The sequence below is a fragment of the Lissotriton helveticus genome, chromosome 2_1 (assembly GCF_964261635.1).
Source record: "Lissotriton helveticus chromosome 2_1, aLisHel1.1, whole genome shotgun sequence".
Lineage (NCBI taxonomy): Eukaryota > Metazoa > Chordata > Amphibia > Caudata > Salamandridae > Lissotriton > Lissotriton helveticus.
In genome coordinates, this window is record NC_136059.1 from 1,196,184,592 (window position 1) to 1,196,199,651 (window position 15,060).

The 15,060-nt window shown below is 41.2% G+C and overlaps 1 protein-coding gene across 1 annotated transcript in view; it reads right to left on the reverse strand.

The window, feature by feature from the left end:
- Positions 1-15,060, reverse strand: part of BANK1 (B cell scaffold protein with ankyrin repeats 1) — a 2,434,538-nt gene that overhangs the window by 1,203,962 nt on the left and 1,215,516 nt on the right. The gene's annotated exons all lie outside the window — the stretch shown is intronic.

A 15,060-nucleotide genomic window follows, 5' to 3' on the forward strand; every position in this document is an offset into this window, starting at 1 on the left:
TTTCCCTGCACCCATATTTGCATGCAGGAAACAGCTGAAAATGTATCTTTCTGTAAGCCTGAGCTGTTTGACAGCCCCTGTTGTGAACGTATCTAGGACCCTATTTAGATATTCCCGATTTATGCCCTTATGTGGTTATAACAAATCATATCCTTATAAAGGCATAAGAATCACATCCATATTTAGTCATAGCCAATGCAGTCCAAATATGGCAAGGCTACTCCCATAGACTGCTAGAAAGTACAACACGTTCTCAAACAAACCAAGCCTCCAGCTGCCCGGGAATTCCCCCTGCTTCTGTTTTGATTTGTCCAAGAACTCCTGGAGTCCTGAAAGAACTGCGAGTTCTTTGTGACGTCTTATGTCCAACCTTACGTCAAATTTGGCACCTTCCAGGTATAAATATACCAGCATCTGCCCTAGCAAAACACACGGTGGTTTGGAGCAGATCGGCTATCTACTTGCCCGACGCCCAGCTGAAACGAGTGCCGAAGGAAGCCGACCCTCCCATTGACGCACTGAGAGAGACGCTGTCTTTTCTCCTGCCGAGAAATCCAGCTCCAGTGTTTTCCGGTCACCCTTGCGGGTTACTGGGAGATCGAGTCCTGAGAGAGAGATACAAGACCTCCTTCATTCTATAACCAAGGTACGAAGTTGATTAGACCCTTAGAGAATTCTTGATTCAGATTCTTGGTAAAAACTATCTTAAACTAAAACTATATTTCATTTACTCCTTCCCACATACTAGGCTTAGGTTAGGTACACCGGGGTAGGCGTATTTTAGAAACACCAGTTGAGTACGTTTAGTCAACTTTTATCATTGTATGTACTTTATCCATTTTAAGTATCTTATGGCTTAGAAACCATATCAATGCTTTTACAGTATTATTTCATAATACTCCTTTTACTGTAAGTACTTTATTAAATGACAAGTATTGCAATTGTATCAATTCACTTCTCTTGCATGAGAAAGAAGACTAAGCATGGGTGGATTTTGCGAATTGGCAATCCGCGAACTTGCGTATATACGGATTCGCCATCCGCAAAATCCGCCAACTCTCGCGAATTTGCGGATTTTTTTTCTGTGTTCGCAAGGGTTTCTGCCAGTTCGCGAGGGTTGTGTACCAGTTCGCAATTGCGAACTTACTTGTCGGCTCGCAACGGCCGCGACTATGTTGTTTCTACGTCTGGTTCATCATCACAGGTTCACAGCACCCTCTGTTTCACCACTGCCACCCTCTGGTACACCCATGCCACCCTCTGGTACATCACTGCCACCCTCTGGTTGGTTTATCACTGTAGATTATGGGGGTGAAAAAAAGCAAGCACACCTGCCCTGCTTCACCTGACATTAATTAATTTGGGGTTGATTAATGTGTCAGTGAATTTAAACTTCCAGTCTGGCTTGCACCTGCTTCCTTATCTGTAATTTGCTTTCTGTTGCAGTGCAATTTTTTTTCACAGGACCTTTGTGGCCTACTTGTAGCTATTCTCTGAGCCTGCTGTGAGGGTCAGAGCAGGGTCATAGAATAGTTGCAAGTAGGCAACTGAACTCTGAAGGGGCCCCTCAGGAAGCACTACAGGGAATGGTTACTAATGATAAGATTGAACTTTTGCACCTGCTGAGTGCTTTCAGTTTTGTCTGTAATTGCTTTCTGTTGCAGTGTAATTTTTTTAACAGGACCTTTGTTGTATACTTGTAGCTATTCTCTGAGCCTGCTGTGAGGGTCAGAGCAGGGTCATAGAATAGTTGCAAGTAGGCAAATGAACTCTGAAGGGGCCCCTCAGGAAGCACTACAGGGAATGGTTACTAATGATAAGATTGAACTTTTGCACCTGCTGAGTGCTTTCAGTTTTGCAAAGATCCAAATATCCAGCAGCATCCACAAAAAGTAATCCTTCCAGGTCAAGATCCAAATCAAAGTGACCGGCACATGAAGAAAGCACTGGGAGGAGCCTGCTGGACAGGAACAGGAAGTTGGAGACTGTGGGGCACTTCCTTCCTCCCCCCCCCAAAATGGACTCCTTGCAAAGAAAAAGTGCAGGCAAATGTCAACCTGAGGAGTTATTCTGATAAAAATCATAATTTTCAAGGTTTATGCTGCCTGCTGGTGGATTTCTTGTGCGAAATTGCAAATTTTGCAATCTCGCAATTGCGAGATTGTCGCTGCCCGCCGCATCCACGTGTTCGCAAGTGTTTACTCCCGCGAAATTGTATAGTATTCTAGTTGGCAAATGCGACCAAGCAAAAAATCCGCTTCGCACGGATTTTACGAATTTTCGGCAAGTTCGCGAGAGTTCGCGGATTGCGAATTTGCCGAAAATCCGCAAAATCCGCGACCTGAACGGATTTTACGCTCATGCTTAAAGAAGACTGATCAATAAATAACCACTTTTATTGAAAACGCCCGTCTCTCTATTTCTCTGCACTCCTGGTGAAACTAAGCATGCACGATTGACTGAGTGAAATAGCCGTCTATTGTTTCAGCGACTCTGGAGGTATACTCCTTATTCTGGAGGGAGCAAAGTTGTCATGTTTATGCGGTTGTCAGAAACTATTCCCTTCTTGTCTATTCAGGAAAGTTAACACCTTCCTGTTCACTCGAGAAAGTTTCTAGTGACCTCTGAGCTAGCTGGCATTCATAATTAAGTCTAACATATTCAATAGAGACCTAGTCGACCTCAGTCCTACGTCTAAACTATTGTTTATGTTATTCCAATGCGCAGAGCCTATTGGGAATATAGGAACTACACTACATGGCGCCCAATGTTTGGTAAGGCGATAATTTAACGCTAGATACTAGAGTAACTCAGTCGTGCTTTTCACACAGACCCCTTTTCCCGTAAAAACTCCAATAGACGTCTGGAGTGGGTGAAAGGTTAATATCCGCCAGAACTTAGTAGGAAGAGATTCCTATGTATTAGTTTTTGGTTTAGTCAACGTTGAAGGATACAGTGTTCCAGAATATTGTGCACCTAATCTTTGTTTCCTTGAAAACTTGCTCTGCAAACTTTCTGTCAGCAAAATGCCGGAAAGTAAAGACGAAAGAGATGCTTTGGCAGCTCAACTTTTAGCGGAAGACACAAGTCTCCAACAAAATGACCCGGATGCAATACTCATCCCGGTAAATATAAGGAAAACCATAACTATGAAACTTATAAAAAATGGAGTATCATCAAGAGGTGGTACAGTAATATTTGTAGTAGAGGCACATGAATATCAGCAGACAGAGGTATTCTATTCATGGATAAATTTTCCGGCAGCAAACGCTGTGACACGTGAGTTCCACTACTACAAAATAGAGGAATCTCCAGATGAATACGCCCCTTTCGAGGACGTTGAAATTCCACTAACTTACCAAGAGCATGAGCTCTGGTTTAAAGGCGCCCTAAAACATCAAAATCACATTACCAGGCTCGGTCCACTAGGTAGACCAGGAGCCACATGGCCGGTTCTAGCCAGCTATACACCACATCCCGACATTGGAAAAATGTGAAGCGGAGAACTTTTAGTTCAGCTAAAACAACTAATTAAAATACATAGACAATTGGTACAATATGTCATGCGGACTTTAACAGTCCAACCAGCAATAAAAATACACAGCACACCCCTCACCAGGGGAACACAAATAAAATTACACCACAGACTATACAATCAGTCATTGGCAAGTTACCCGCAAAACGGGAACAAATTCCGTCCTGGTTAGCTCAAAAAATGACTCAGATAAAAGCAGTATTTCCTGATACTACACCACATGAAAAACACAGAATTCTGACAATCTGCCTACCAATGGGGATCGCACCACATGTGGAGGACTGTGACACTTGGGGAACAGTTTTTGCTTCAATATACACAAAAACACATGGTGTTCCGTCTATGGCGGTTATACCAGACGTACTAAGACAGATTCAAAATGAATACGGTCCAAAACCTGCTTTAACTCTAGGTATGAAATTACTGAAAGACTTTAAGCAAGTCTCGGCTATATTACTAGCCAACATAAAAGGAGAAGCAGCATCTGTGGCGATCCGCCAAAAATTGAAAGAAACAGATATATCAGAACAACCTTTTGAACTTGCCAGAATAATTGAAAAATCCTTTGAAGAATTAGGGGGCAGATTTATGAAGGCCTTGCGCCGCCGGTGCGTCATTTTTAACATGGGAAAAAGTGACGCACCGGCGGCGCAAGGCCTTCATAAATCTGCCCCTAGGTAGAGATAGTTTGGGTGGGAAACCACTAAAACCACAACTAACTGAAAATCCTGAAAAAACCTTTATTAAGAATATTCTCAATACTTCAAAAAAGAGGTGGGAGGGTAATAAACAAACCACTCCCAGAGAAAAACAGTTTCAGTCCAGAGGAAAGTCTCCTCAACGGAGAGATAGATCTCCAGAACAGGGGGGGCAAGTCTGCACAAAGGGAGCCCTCTGAAAAAAGATACAACCTTAGAAATAGGGACAATTTGAGAAAACCTGACTGATATCAAGATATTGATACACGTCCCTCTCGATCTTTTCAGACTTCCTCACAGAAATCGGAAAGAAGAGGACGGTCAGAACATAAGGAATAGCGCGTCAAGTCCAAAGACAAGGAACCTGATCATCAAAGTAAAAAATTACAATTTCCAAAAAAGAAGGTAGCTAGTATTAAAAGAAAACATGCCGAGGATTCTGAGAACACAACTCAAGAATGGAGAATGGGCCCAGACAATGCTAGACAGCGCAGCAGAAGTGACCATAGCTCGCAAGACCCTGATGAATCTTCTGGAGACAGTAGACATGAATGAATACATTCAAGTGGAAACTGCAGACACCAGAGTTAGCGTACCCCATAAATTATATGAAATAACATTACGTATAGAGGGGGACAAAACTAGGAAAATAAGAGGTCTCTTCTGGGAGAACCTATCTAAAGGCTATGATATCCTTCTAGCAGAAAAAGACTGGCCACCAGAGTTTGTCAGGGAGTGCCCACATGGCGAAGAAATGATTATGCCTGCCTTCTCAAATCACATTCCAATTCATAAAAAATACACATATGCTAGAAAATGGGCAGTGGCCCAAGCCCCTGCATTATATAAAAATCATGTAGGATGGGATGAGGATTCTCCTCACCATAAAATTCAGTTAAAAAATCAACCTACTGCACAGAGGCAGTATCCTGTTAAGCAAGAAGCTAAAAAACAAGTCAGGTAGATCTTAGATCAACTTGAATATCAGGGGGTGATTGAAACATGCACCTCACAAATGAACAATCCTTTGTTTCCTGTCTCCAAACCAGACGATTGATATAGTTACAGACACCTAAACTCTTGTTGCAAAACATTTGCAGTACAAAACTCACACAGTGCAGCACTAATGAATAACATCGTGCGCAAGAAATATAAAACAACATTAGATATTTCCAATGGTTTCTTCTGTCAAAACATTGCACCAGAAAGCAGGTGTTTGACCGCTTTCTCAAGTATGGGGGCCCAAAAAAAATTTTGGCGACTCCCACAGGGATTCAAGAATAGCCCAGGATTATTTTCAGCCAGGGTAACAGAGTTACTACAAATGTATGATGATGAGGCATTATCTTATGCCGATGACATCTATCCAACAGACGATGACCTGGAGACACACTTGAATAGAGTGAACACCATCATACTTGGGTTCGCATCTGAAGGGTACAAATTCAACTTTAAAAAATCACGAATTGCCCACCTAACAGTCCTATTTTTAAGATATGAATTATCAAGTGAAGGCAAAAGCCTAGCAGACAACTTCCTAGAGAAATGTGCAGTACTCCAAGCCCCAAGAACACTGAAAAACTTACAATCAATTCTAGGTTTCCTGAATTTCGGAAGAACTTACATTCTAAATTATGCAGAGAGGGTTAAACCTCTCTACGAATTAATAAAACCGGATTTCAAACCAATTAATTGGACTCAGAAACACACAGGACTTTTACGATCATTACAAACAGACATGTTAACTAAAACAAAACTGCAAACAGGCGCAAACGAACGCAACCTTGTAATCCGAGTCATCCCAGGAAGATGCGGATTCACATACCTGACCTCTAATGAGGGTACCAATAGCATTATAAATCACACTTGTACACACAAGCTGAAATGAAATTCCGTTCTACTGAAAAAATTCTGACTGCGGTTCAAACTGCTGTAGCAAAAGAAAAAGCCCTAGCTCAAGGGAAGAGCAATTCTGTTTTAACAGCAGTATCAGCTCTAGAGGCAGTAACAAGAGGCAGCATTCCGAATGCTAAAGCTTTACATCCGAGATGGATACAATGGGTTAATTCTCTTGCTGCATCAGACGTAGTATACGAATTTGATCCTAACTTAAAAACGCAAGAATTTCTCTAATACAAATATGAATGTCCTCTGACGACTGAAATTCTGTCTCTTGAACATTACGGCTGTATAATATATACAGACAGTTCAGCACAACCCACAGTTGGGGTAAACAAGCATGCTGCATGTACGATTGTTAAAGGTCGTTGCCACGAAGGAAAATTTAGACCCCTGGTCACTAAAACTCAATCACTCGGAGATTGTACAGCTCAGCGAGCTGAACTACAGGCTTTTAAGATGGCGCTTGAAAATACTGATCGCGAATTCCCCACACTAATAGTGTGCGATTCATATTATTGCGTCCAGTCTTACAATGAATACTTGCAGAACTGGGTTCAAAACGGTTTCAAAGATGCAAAGGTTAGGACTAATTTTAGCGGCACATGAAGGGCTCGCTTCTGCACATGCTGGTGTTTCCGCCACAGTATCGTTATTAAAACAGAGATATTGGTGGCCACGCATGAGAAAACAGACTAGAAACTATGTTCTAGAATGTGGAATATGCCAAAAAATGAAGGTATCAACAGTGAAACGACCAGCACAGACGCCCCTTCTGATCTCAGATAAACCATTAGCATGTGTTTACCTGGACCACTGTGGTCCCTTACAAAGGGATGGCAACTATAAATATATCATGGTCGGAGTGGATTCCTGCACGAGATTAATTTGGATGTGGCCCCAGCGCTCGGCTGACGCCAGAACTGTTATAAAAGATTTGCGAGTCTTTATCGGCACATACGCAATTGGCATACTACATTCTGACCAGGGTCCTGCGTTTAGCTCTCGAGCTTACAAGGAGGACATGGCCAGCATGGGCATTGCATTGCGGTACTCTAGTCCATTCCATCCCGAGGGAAATGCGGTAGTGGAGAGAAAAAAACGGGACATAAAGCAATCTATAACAGCAAGGGTATTAGGTTCGGGTGATGGGTGGGTCAAACATCTAATAAATGTCCAACGTAGTCTTAATATTCTGCCAAGAAATTCTCTGGGTGGAATCACTCCGTATGAACTTTTGTTTGGTACAAGAATGATAATTGAAGACCTCGATCGTCAGACTTCAGTGGTGAAACAAAAAACCTTTGATATCAAAGATCGTTTGGCTGTTTTACAGGACTTAAATGAAACAAGAAGAAGTCTAAGTAACACAAAGCTAAAGCCAACGACCACTGAAGAAAAACCACCTGTCCCAGCAAGACCTGTCTGGATTCCAAAGATTGGGGATCTGGTCAGAGAAAAGATCGTGGAGAAGAAGAAATTGGGCCTTCTTACAGAAAAGAAGTACCTGTCTTGGCAATCAGCGGAACAAGATCAGTAGTACTACCGCCCCTTGCTGGTATAAAGGAGAACAGAGTTGTATCAATCGACCTGGTAAAACCACAATCATGTGGCCAATAATAAGTAGTAGGCCCAGTGGACTCCCAAGAAGTAGCAAAAGACCAAACTTGCTACAATCCAAGAGGTTCAAACTGAGAGACTAATCACATTTGATAAACCTGCAGTAAATAAAAAAGGACTATGCAACAAAGCCATGGAACTTGTGCCTCTTGAAACCCAAACTACAACAGTTCGTCAAGAAACACCCGTCTACAATGATGTAGCCTCTGACAATATGAATCCGAAGATTAATGAAAATCCGGAAGCTGTTCCAACAATTGACAGAACTGCATCTGGCTACTTCATCAATTTCGATGACTTTTCTGATGATCCAAGTGAACATGAGGACAAGCCAGCACACAAAACTTTCAAAGACAGAATTACAGAACTCTTTCATCAACTTGGAGAAACATATCTGAAATCACCATGGATCGAATTATGGATTGTGTTAGGTGTACTTTTTCTCCTGCTCTTGCTCATTTTGGTTTTGAGCTTGGGAAGATTTATAGATGGAAAATATAGTACAATGGACACAGCAAGTCAGAACATCAAATTGGTTCTAAAACCCCACAGATCTTCTCACATCGAAAAAAGAGAACTGTCATCAGTAAACATCACAGCCATTCCTATACCTGGTGGTGTAACATGGGACACAACTGATTACGAAATCTATGGCCCGGTTGAACTCTTGAAATATTCAAATCAGTTCAAGGTTTCTTTAAGTGACTTTGTATCACCTAGTACTTTCTCTGATGATTGGGACTTTGAAAATATAAATAATATGATGTCAGATTTAGAAATGTCAGCAAAATTTACAGAACATGATTATTTACAGGGTTCGTCGAATTATGAAGAAATGTATTGCTTTAATCATTATGGGCATCACTATTTGCATAAATCTGCTAATCCTAGAAATGTTTTTACTTATAATCAATGGAAACATTGTCCAACGCCGCCAAAAGGCAGTTCAAATACATTTTATGAGAAATACCCATACTTCTTGGGGTTTAATAACACTGATCCAGAAACGTTTTATTTTAAGATTATGAATAAGACAGGAATGAAAAACATGTTGACAAATACTAAACTGATTTATTCCGAAAAATTTTATGAAAAAATGTCTACATTTGGTTTTGAATTTTGGAAAAACAACATTGAGACTAAAACAGTCTGGGGTACAAAAGACTGCAAGGTACAAGGTTTAAAATCCTTATTCAGAGCCTGCATGATCCCAGAACAGATAATATTCCTGAATGACACCATTCAACAAACAACCTGTCTTGGCCTAGCCAAGATAAAAGACTTAAACAAACCGTCTATACCAAAGCCCATACCTGATAGTAATAACACTACAGCTATGGAGATAGACGTAACCCATATTTTAGAACAAAACAGAACTACTCCTGATTGGAAAAAATGGTTGATCTGGCCCACAGACACTAATAACTGTCAAGATAGATTCCTGAACAAAACACAGGGGTTCAAACAGAACAGGCCAGACCCAAGATATTCCCAGAGACAACATCCAGGGATAATTACAACATACAGTGTAGGAAAACTATGCCTTGAATGGCTACAGAAATTCACACTACCTGAAATTAAGCAACACTTGCCTTTACTTAAAGAAGAAGCTGACTTGCGAGATTTCTTAATGGGACCTCGCAAACAGCGTCAAAAAAGTTTCATGCACGCCGGTATATACGCTGCTTACAACGAAGCTTGGAAAGTAACGCAAATTGAAACTGTGGAAAAAATACAAGAAATTGATCTTATGAATTTGGAAAAAACACTGTCTGTAGTGGACAATTGGTTAACGACTCTTTCCTCCAGAATTTATTCACTGGACAGCATTGTATCATCTGCTATTGATATAATAGAACAGGATATGGTAATGTTACAACATGGCCAGTCCCAATTACGTTCTATTGTACAGTTAGGCTGGACGTTACAAAATCTGCGTTCAGGCTACGTGCCATGGCGTCTAATCAACAAAACGTCATTATTTTCTATCTTTCCCTTACAGATAAACAAATCTCTTTGGCACAAAAAGGGGCAGACTATAAGGTGCTGAGCATTGAAAAACTAGAAAAATTACCATTGACAATGTCAGAACGACCTATCATTGAATGGATAATACATGGTACAATTACAATTCCGATAACGACTTTTCAGTTTCAATATTGCCAAAAGCATATACCAGCAGGCCTGTATGAAAGGTTAGGTAAAGGATACATCAAGTCAACCTGTAATTTACCTTATACACATAGATAATATAGTAAAAGGAAAAAAGAGGTATTTCTTAGTGGTAACAACTGTAAAAATGCACTAAGCGGTACACTTCTGTGTCAAGGTATTAACTTGCATGGAGCCTGCGAAGGTTCATCTAATAACCTTTCATGTCACCTGCACGGCACCCCTGCTACACAGATAGAGCCTTTTTTCAGACAACTTTCCAACGGCAGCTACGTTATAATAAGTGACCACAGCTGTTGTGGCATGGTGCCAGGAACGGCCTATCTCGTGAGCGTTACTTCCAGGGTCATTTGCTGTATGCAAGTATTGTATCCAAACAGCAAACCAGACAAGGAGGCAGCAATATGGCCTTCTCTGAATATCTCTTCTATTCGAATTGATACTTTAAGCAGAATGATACTTTAAGCAGAATGAAGTCTATTCTTTTACAAACAACTGTGCCTTTAACCTCGTCTAGAGAAATGTATGATCTGCAAGTTGCAAGGACAGCAGCAGAGATACATACATTATTATCGACAAATTGCTCCATGCATTTCGTAGAAATGTTAAGCCAAATCTTAAACATGTCTGATACCAGTGGCATCGCACATGTATTTAAGACATTTTTTTCGGGACTGTTGGCACCCTTTGAAGCAGTCCTGAGCATCTTCCCGAATTTCGTGCACTCTGTGTTCGCCGGCCTGCCTCTCATCTTGGGACTCGTAGCAGGAATCCTATTTTTGTTCCTTCTGCTCCGATATGGCAAGTCAAGTCACAGACAAAACCCAGGCTACAATGGAAGATACGATCCTAGCGATGCGATACCGAGAGCGGATTACTAAAGTCCTCGGCTTGGCTCGGCTAAGAGATCTGAATACTACCTGGTTTCTTTCATTCAGACCAATCTGGCAAGATTGCATCTTACCTGTTCTACGATGCCTGCTATGCGGAGAAGAATGCGTGTTAGACATCTGTCTCACACTTCCATAAGCAGTACCTTTGGATATCGATGCTTTGCTCGGTTCGGTAACGGCTCATGCAACGTGTTGTCCCCAGCGGCTACCTATTCTGATGACGGCATTCGTTGCGACCTTACCATTACGATTAGGTGGCGGTGAGGTACGAGATGAAAGCGGCACACAGGTACAACCTTCTGTGACCATTGCTGATCTAGACACCGGTGACGGCAATGCTTCTCACATATGCACTATTTCTACTTTTTCGGACTTGGTCCAACTTTCACCTACTGTTGTAGACAAATTCTTTGCCAGCCTATCTGAGTTAATGTTCTCCCCCAACAACGAGAATAACTTTTAAGAAAAACGAGCACACAGTGTTCCCTGAACTCTGAATTCGGCCTTCAGTTTTGATAAACAGAACTTCTAAAAAACATTGGAACTATTTTTTTCCCTCTTCTCCCCGAAAGCGAAAAAAAAAATTCCGTTCCCAAAATATTAATGTTTTCGGCACATGATAGTCTGCTTAAAGTAGAACTATTCTTAGAGAACAAGATTTCTATTTTTAGAATCTCTAGAGACAATATTTTGACTTAGCCTCTAGCACATGTACAGTCTTGTATAAATATGTGATGAAATGGTCTCAACCTTTTCTTCTGTATTAAGAGCCATTTCATAAATGTAAATTTCGCAATTCATTCAGCCAATATTTATATGCATTATCTGAATGATACCACTGCTTAAAAACGTACAGTATAATACTCATTTTTCGTGTATATACCATTTCAAATGCATTTTATGTATTTTGGGGTGGGCTTGCATAGTTATATGTTTAATATTGCCTAATATTTAGTAATGATGGACGTTATACGTGGAGTGGGTGTTGTGAACTTATCTAGGACCCTATTTAGATATTCCCGATGTATGCCCTTATGTGGTTATAACAAATCATATCCTTATAAAGGCATAAGAACCACATCCATATTTAGTCATAGCCAATGCAGTCCAAATACGGCAAGGCTACTCCCATAGACTCCAAGAAAGTACAACACGTTCTTAAACACACCAAGCCTCCAGCAGCCCGGGAATTCCCCCTGCTTCTGTTTTGATTTGTCCAAGAACTCCTGGAGTCCTGAAAGAACTGCGAGTTCTTTGTGACGTCTTATGTCCAACCTTACGTCAAACTCGGCACCTTCCAGGTATAAATATACCAGCATCTGCCCTAGCAAAACACACGGTGGTTTGAAGCAGATCGGCTATCTACTTGCCCGACGCCCAGCTGAAACGAGTGCCGAAGGAAGCCGACCCTCCCATTGACGCACTGAGAGAGACGCTGTATTTTCTCCTGCCGAGAAATCCAGCTCCAGTGTTTTCCGGTCACCCTTGCGGGTTACTGGGAGATCGAGTCCTGAGAGAGAGATACAAGACCTCCTTCATTCTATAACCAAGGTACGAAGCTGATTAGACCCTTAGAGAATTCTTGATTCAGATTCTTGGCAAAAACTATCTTAAACTAAAACTATATTTCATTTACTCCTTCCCATGTACTAGGCTTAGGTTAGGTACACTGGGGTAGGCGTATTTTAGAAACACCAGTTGAGTACGTTTAGTCAACTTTAATCATTGTATGTATTTTATCCATTTTAAGTATCTTATGGCTTAGAAACCATATCAATGCTTTTACAGTATTATTTCATAATACTCCTTTTACTGTACGCACTTTACCTTATGACAAGTATTGCAATTGTGGCAATTCACTTCTCTTGCATGAGAAAGAAGACTGCTCAATAAATAACCACTTTTATTGAAAACGGCAGTTTCTCTATTTCTCTGCACTCCCAGTGAAACTAAGTATGCACGATTGACTGAGTGAAATAGCCGTCTATTGTTTCCGTGACTCTGGAGGTATACTCCTTATTCTGGAGGGAGCAAAGTTGTCATGTTTATGCGGTTGTCAGAAACTAATCCCTTCTTGTCTATTCAGGAAAGTTAACACCTTCCTGTTCACTCGAGAAAGTTTCTAGTGACCTCTGAGCTAGCTGGCATTCATAATTAAGTCTAACATATTCAATAGAGACCTAGTCGACCTCAGTCCTACGTCTAAATTATTGTTTATGTTATTCCAATGCGCAGAGCCAATTGGGAATATAGGAACTATACTACACCCCGGTTTGCAGAAAGTGGAGTTATGTTTGATTTTGCTTGGTGGCAGCATGGCCCCCCTCCATTGTAAACTTTTCCCTAGAGAGGTGGTGGTCCCCGGGGACAGGGCTTCATGACAGACCCTCAAACATTAATGTTTTTAGCCCTGGGATGGTGGCGGTCCTCAGGCTTGTGGGGCGGCATGTGGGCCCTACATTCATTTTATACGTTTTGCCCTTGGGAGATGGTATTTTTAAGTGCCCTGGGGTGGTGGCGGCCCCGGGGCTGTTGGGGGGCTGTGTGGGCCCTCCGCATTAATTTCACTTGATTTGCCCTGGGGAGGTGGAGGTACCTGGGGCACTGTCGCCCCCCTCTTTTATATAATTGCTCATGCCCCCAGGACCTGGCCCGACTGGAGCTACATATTACAGAAGTGCGGGAGCCGGTGTTTCTTTATTTAAATTATTTGGTGGGAGCTGTGCATCTCCCGATGAAAATTGAGAACAAAAAAAGGCTTTTTTTGCTCAGCAGGTTCCCTGCAGGACCCCCCCTCCCCCCCTCCCCACCGAGAAGCCTAGTGGATCAGGGTATTCCTGCCCTGCCCCTTCTCTTTTTAGTTCTGTTGTTTTGTAGAACTCAGGTGAAGCGGAGTTCCAAGATGGCAGCCAACACTTCCTGGTTGCCAATAACATTTCAACACAGGGACTGTTGGATCGTCTGAGGATTCACGTCCCTATATATACATCGTGGATTTCCCTTAATATTTCCAAAACTACTGAATGGATTTATATATATTGATAAAAAGGTCACTTTCTGGAACAATCAGCTACCTTTCTGACAAATTTGGTGTAATTCTGTTGAGCTGTGCTGGCTGTAGGCTTGTCTAAAATCTCTATGGGAATCAAAATGTGTTTTGAGACCCACCCTTTTAATTGGTCCACTCTTGACAGTTCACCACAAAACTTGCAAGACAGCAGGTGAAATGAAGGTTGTATTCGTTTTGAAACTTTTGGGAGGATATGTCAAACAATGCCAACGTTATTAGCAAAACAAAAAAACGCTCTTCCTATGGAAACCAGGTCCTATCTAGAACTACTTACTGGCGAACTTCTTATTAAATGTTTATGTAAATGTAAGTGTTTGATTGGGGTCGTTTTCCAAGCTTGTATTTCAAAGATAGGAGGTCTATTTATGAATTATTTCCTGTAATTCAGAGTGCTCAATTGAATTTGCAGGATATTTAGCATTCAAAAGTTACATGGATGTCTATTCCAGGATTTATTTTTCTTTCTGTGCTCATTAAAACGGAAGTGCTTACACAATGACAGTGCTATTCTCGAAGCATTAATCAGCGGACTTACAAACGTACAAGTTCACCCTTCCATGACCATCATTGATGCAAGCATCTACCAGCTATCCAGTGTGTTAATATTACCATTGTAAATGCAGAAACCTGTCAACAAAAAGGTACACTATTTATTTTCTTTCTTTATAAGCGTCCTGTTAAATCTACACTATATTGCCAATGCACTACAAAAGAAGAGCACATTTTAGATGGCATGTTTTTAATTTCCTTAAAATGTGCTTTGCATTTAAAATTTGATTTATAAAATCTTTAGTTGCATAAATCACATTTTAGGTATTGCACATGATCCTAAAAAACACATTTCCCAAAGCATTGACAAACATATCTGGAGTCCCAGGTAATAAAATCAATTAAAGGGATCAGGAGACATTCATAAAATTGCTTGGCCTTCTACCTAGTGTTTTATTTATGTCACTAGATCCCTCAATGGCAATAGCCCATATGACACAGTTACCCATTTTAGCACCAGTGGCAAGTTATTTTTACGACCAGTGATATTTCTTGGCTTCTGAAGAGGAGAGATTGATTTATCCATTCTATTGACGTTTTGCTCATGGTGTTTTACAAATAGGGACCAACCTATTCAAAGTCAGTTTTGGCTTCTCCCTAAAAGGAACAACTCAGCTGAGCCAC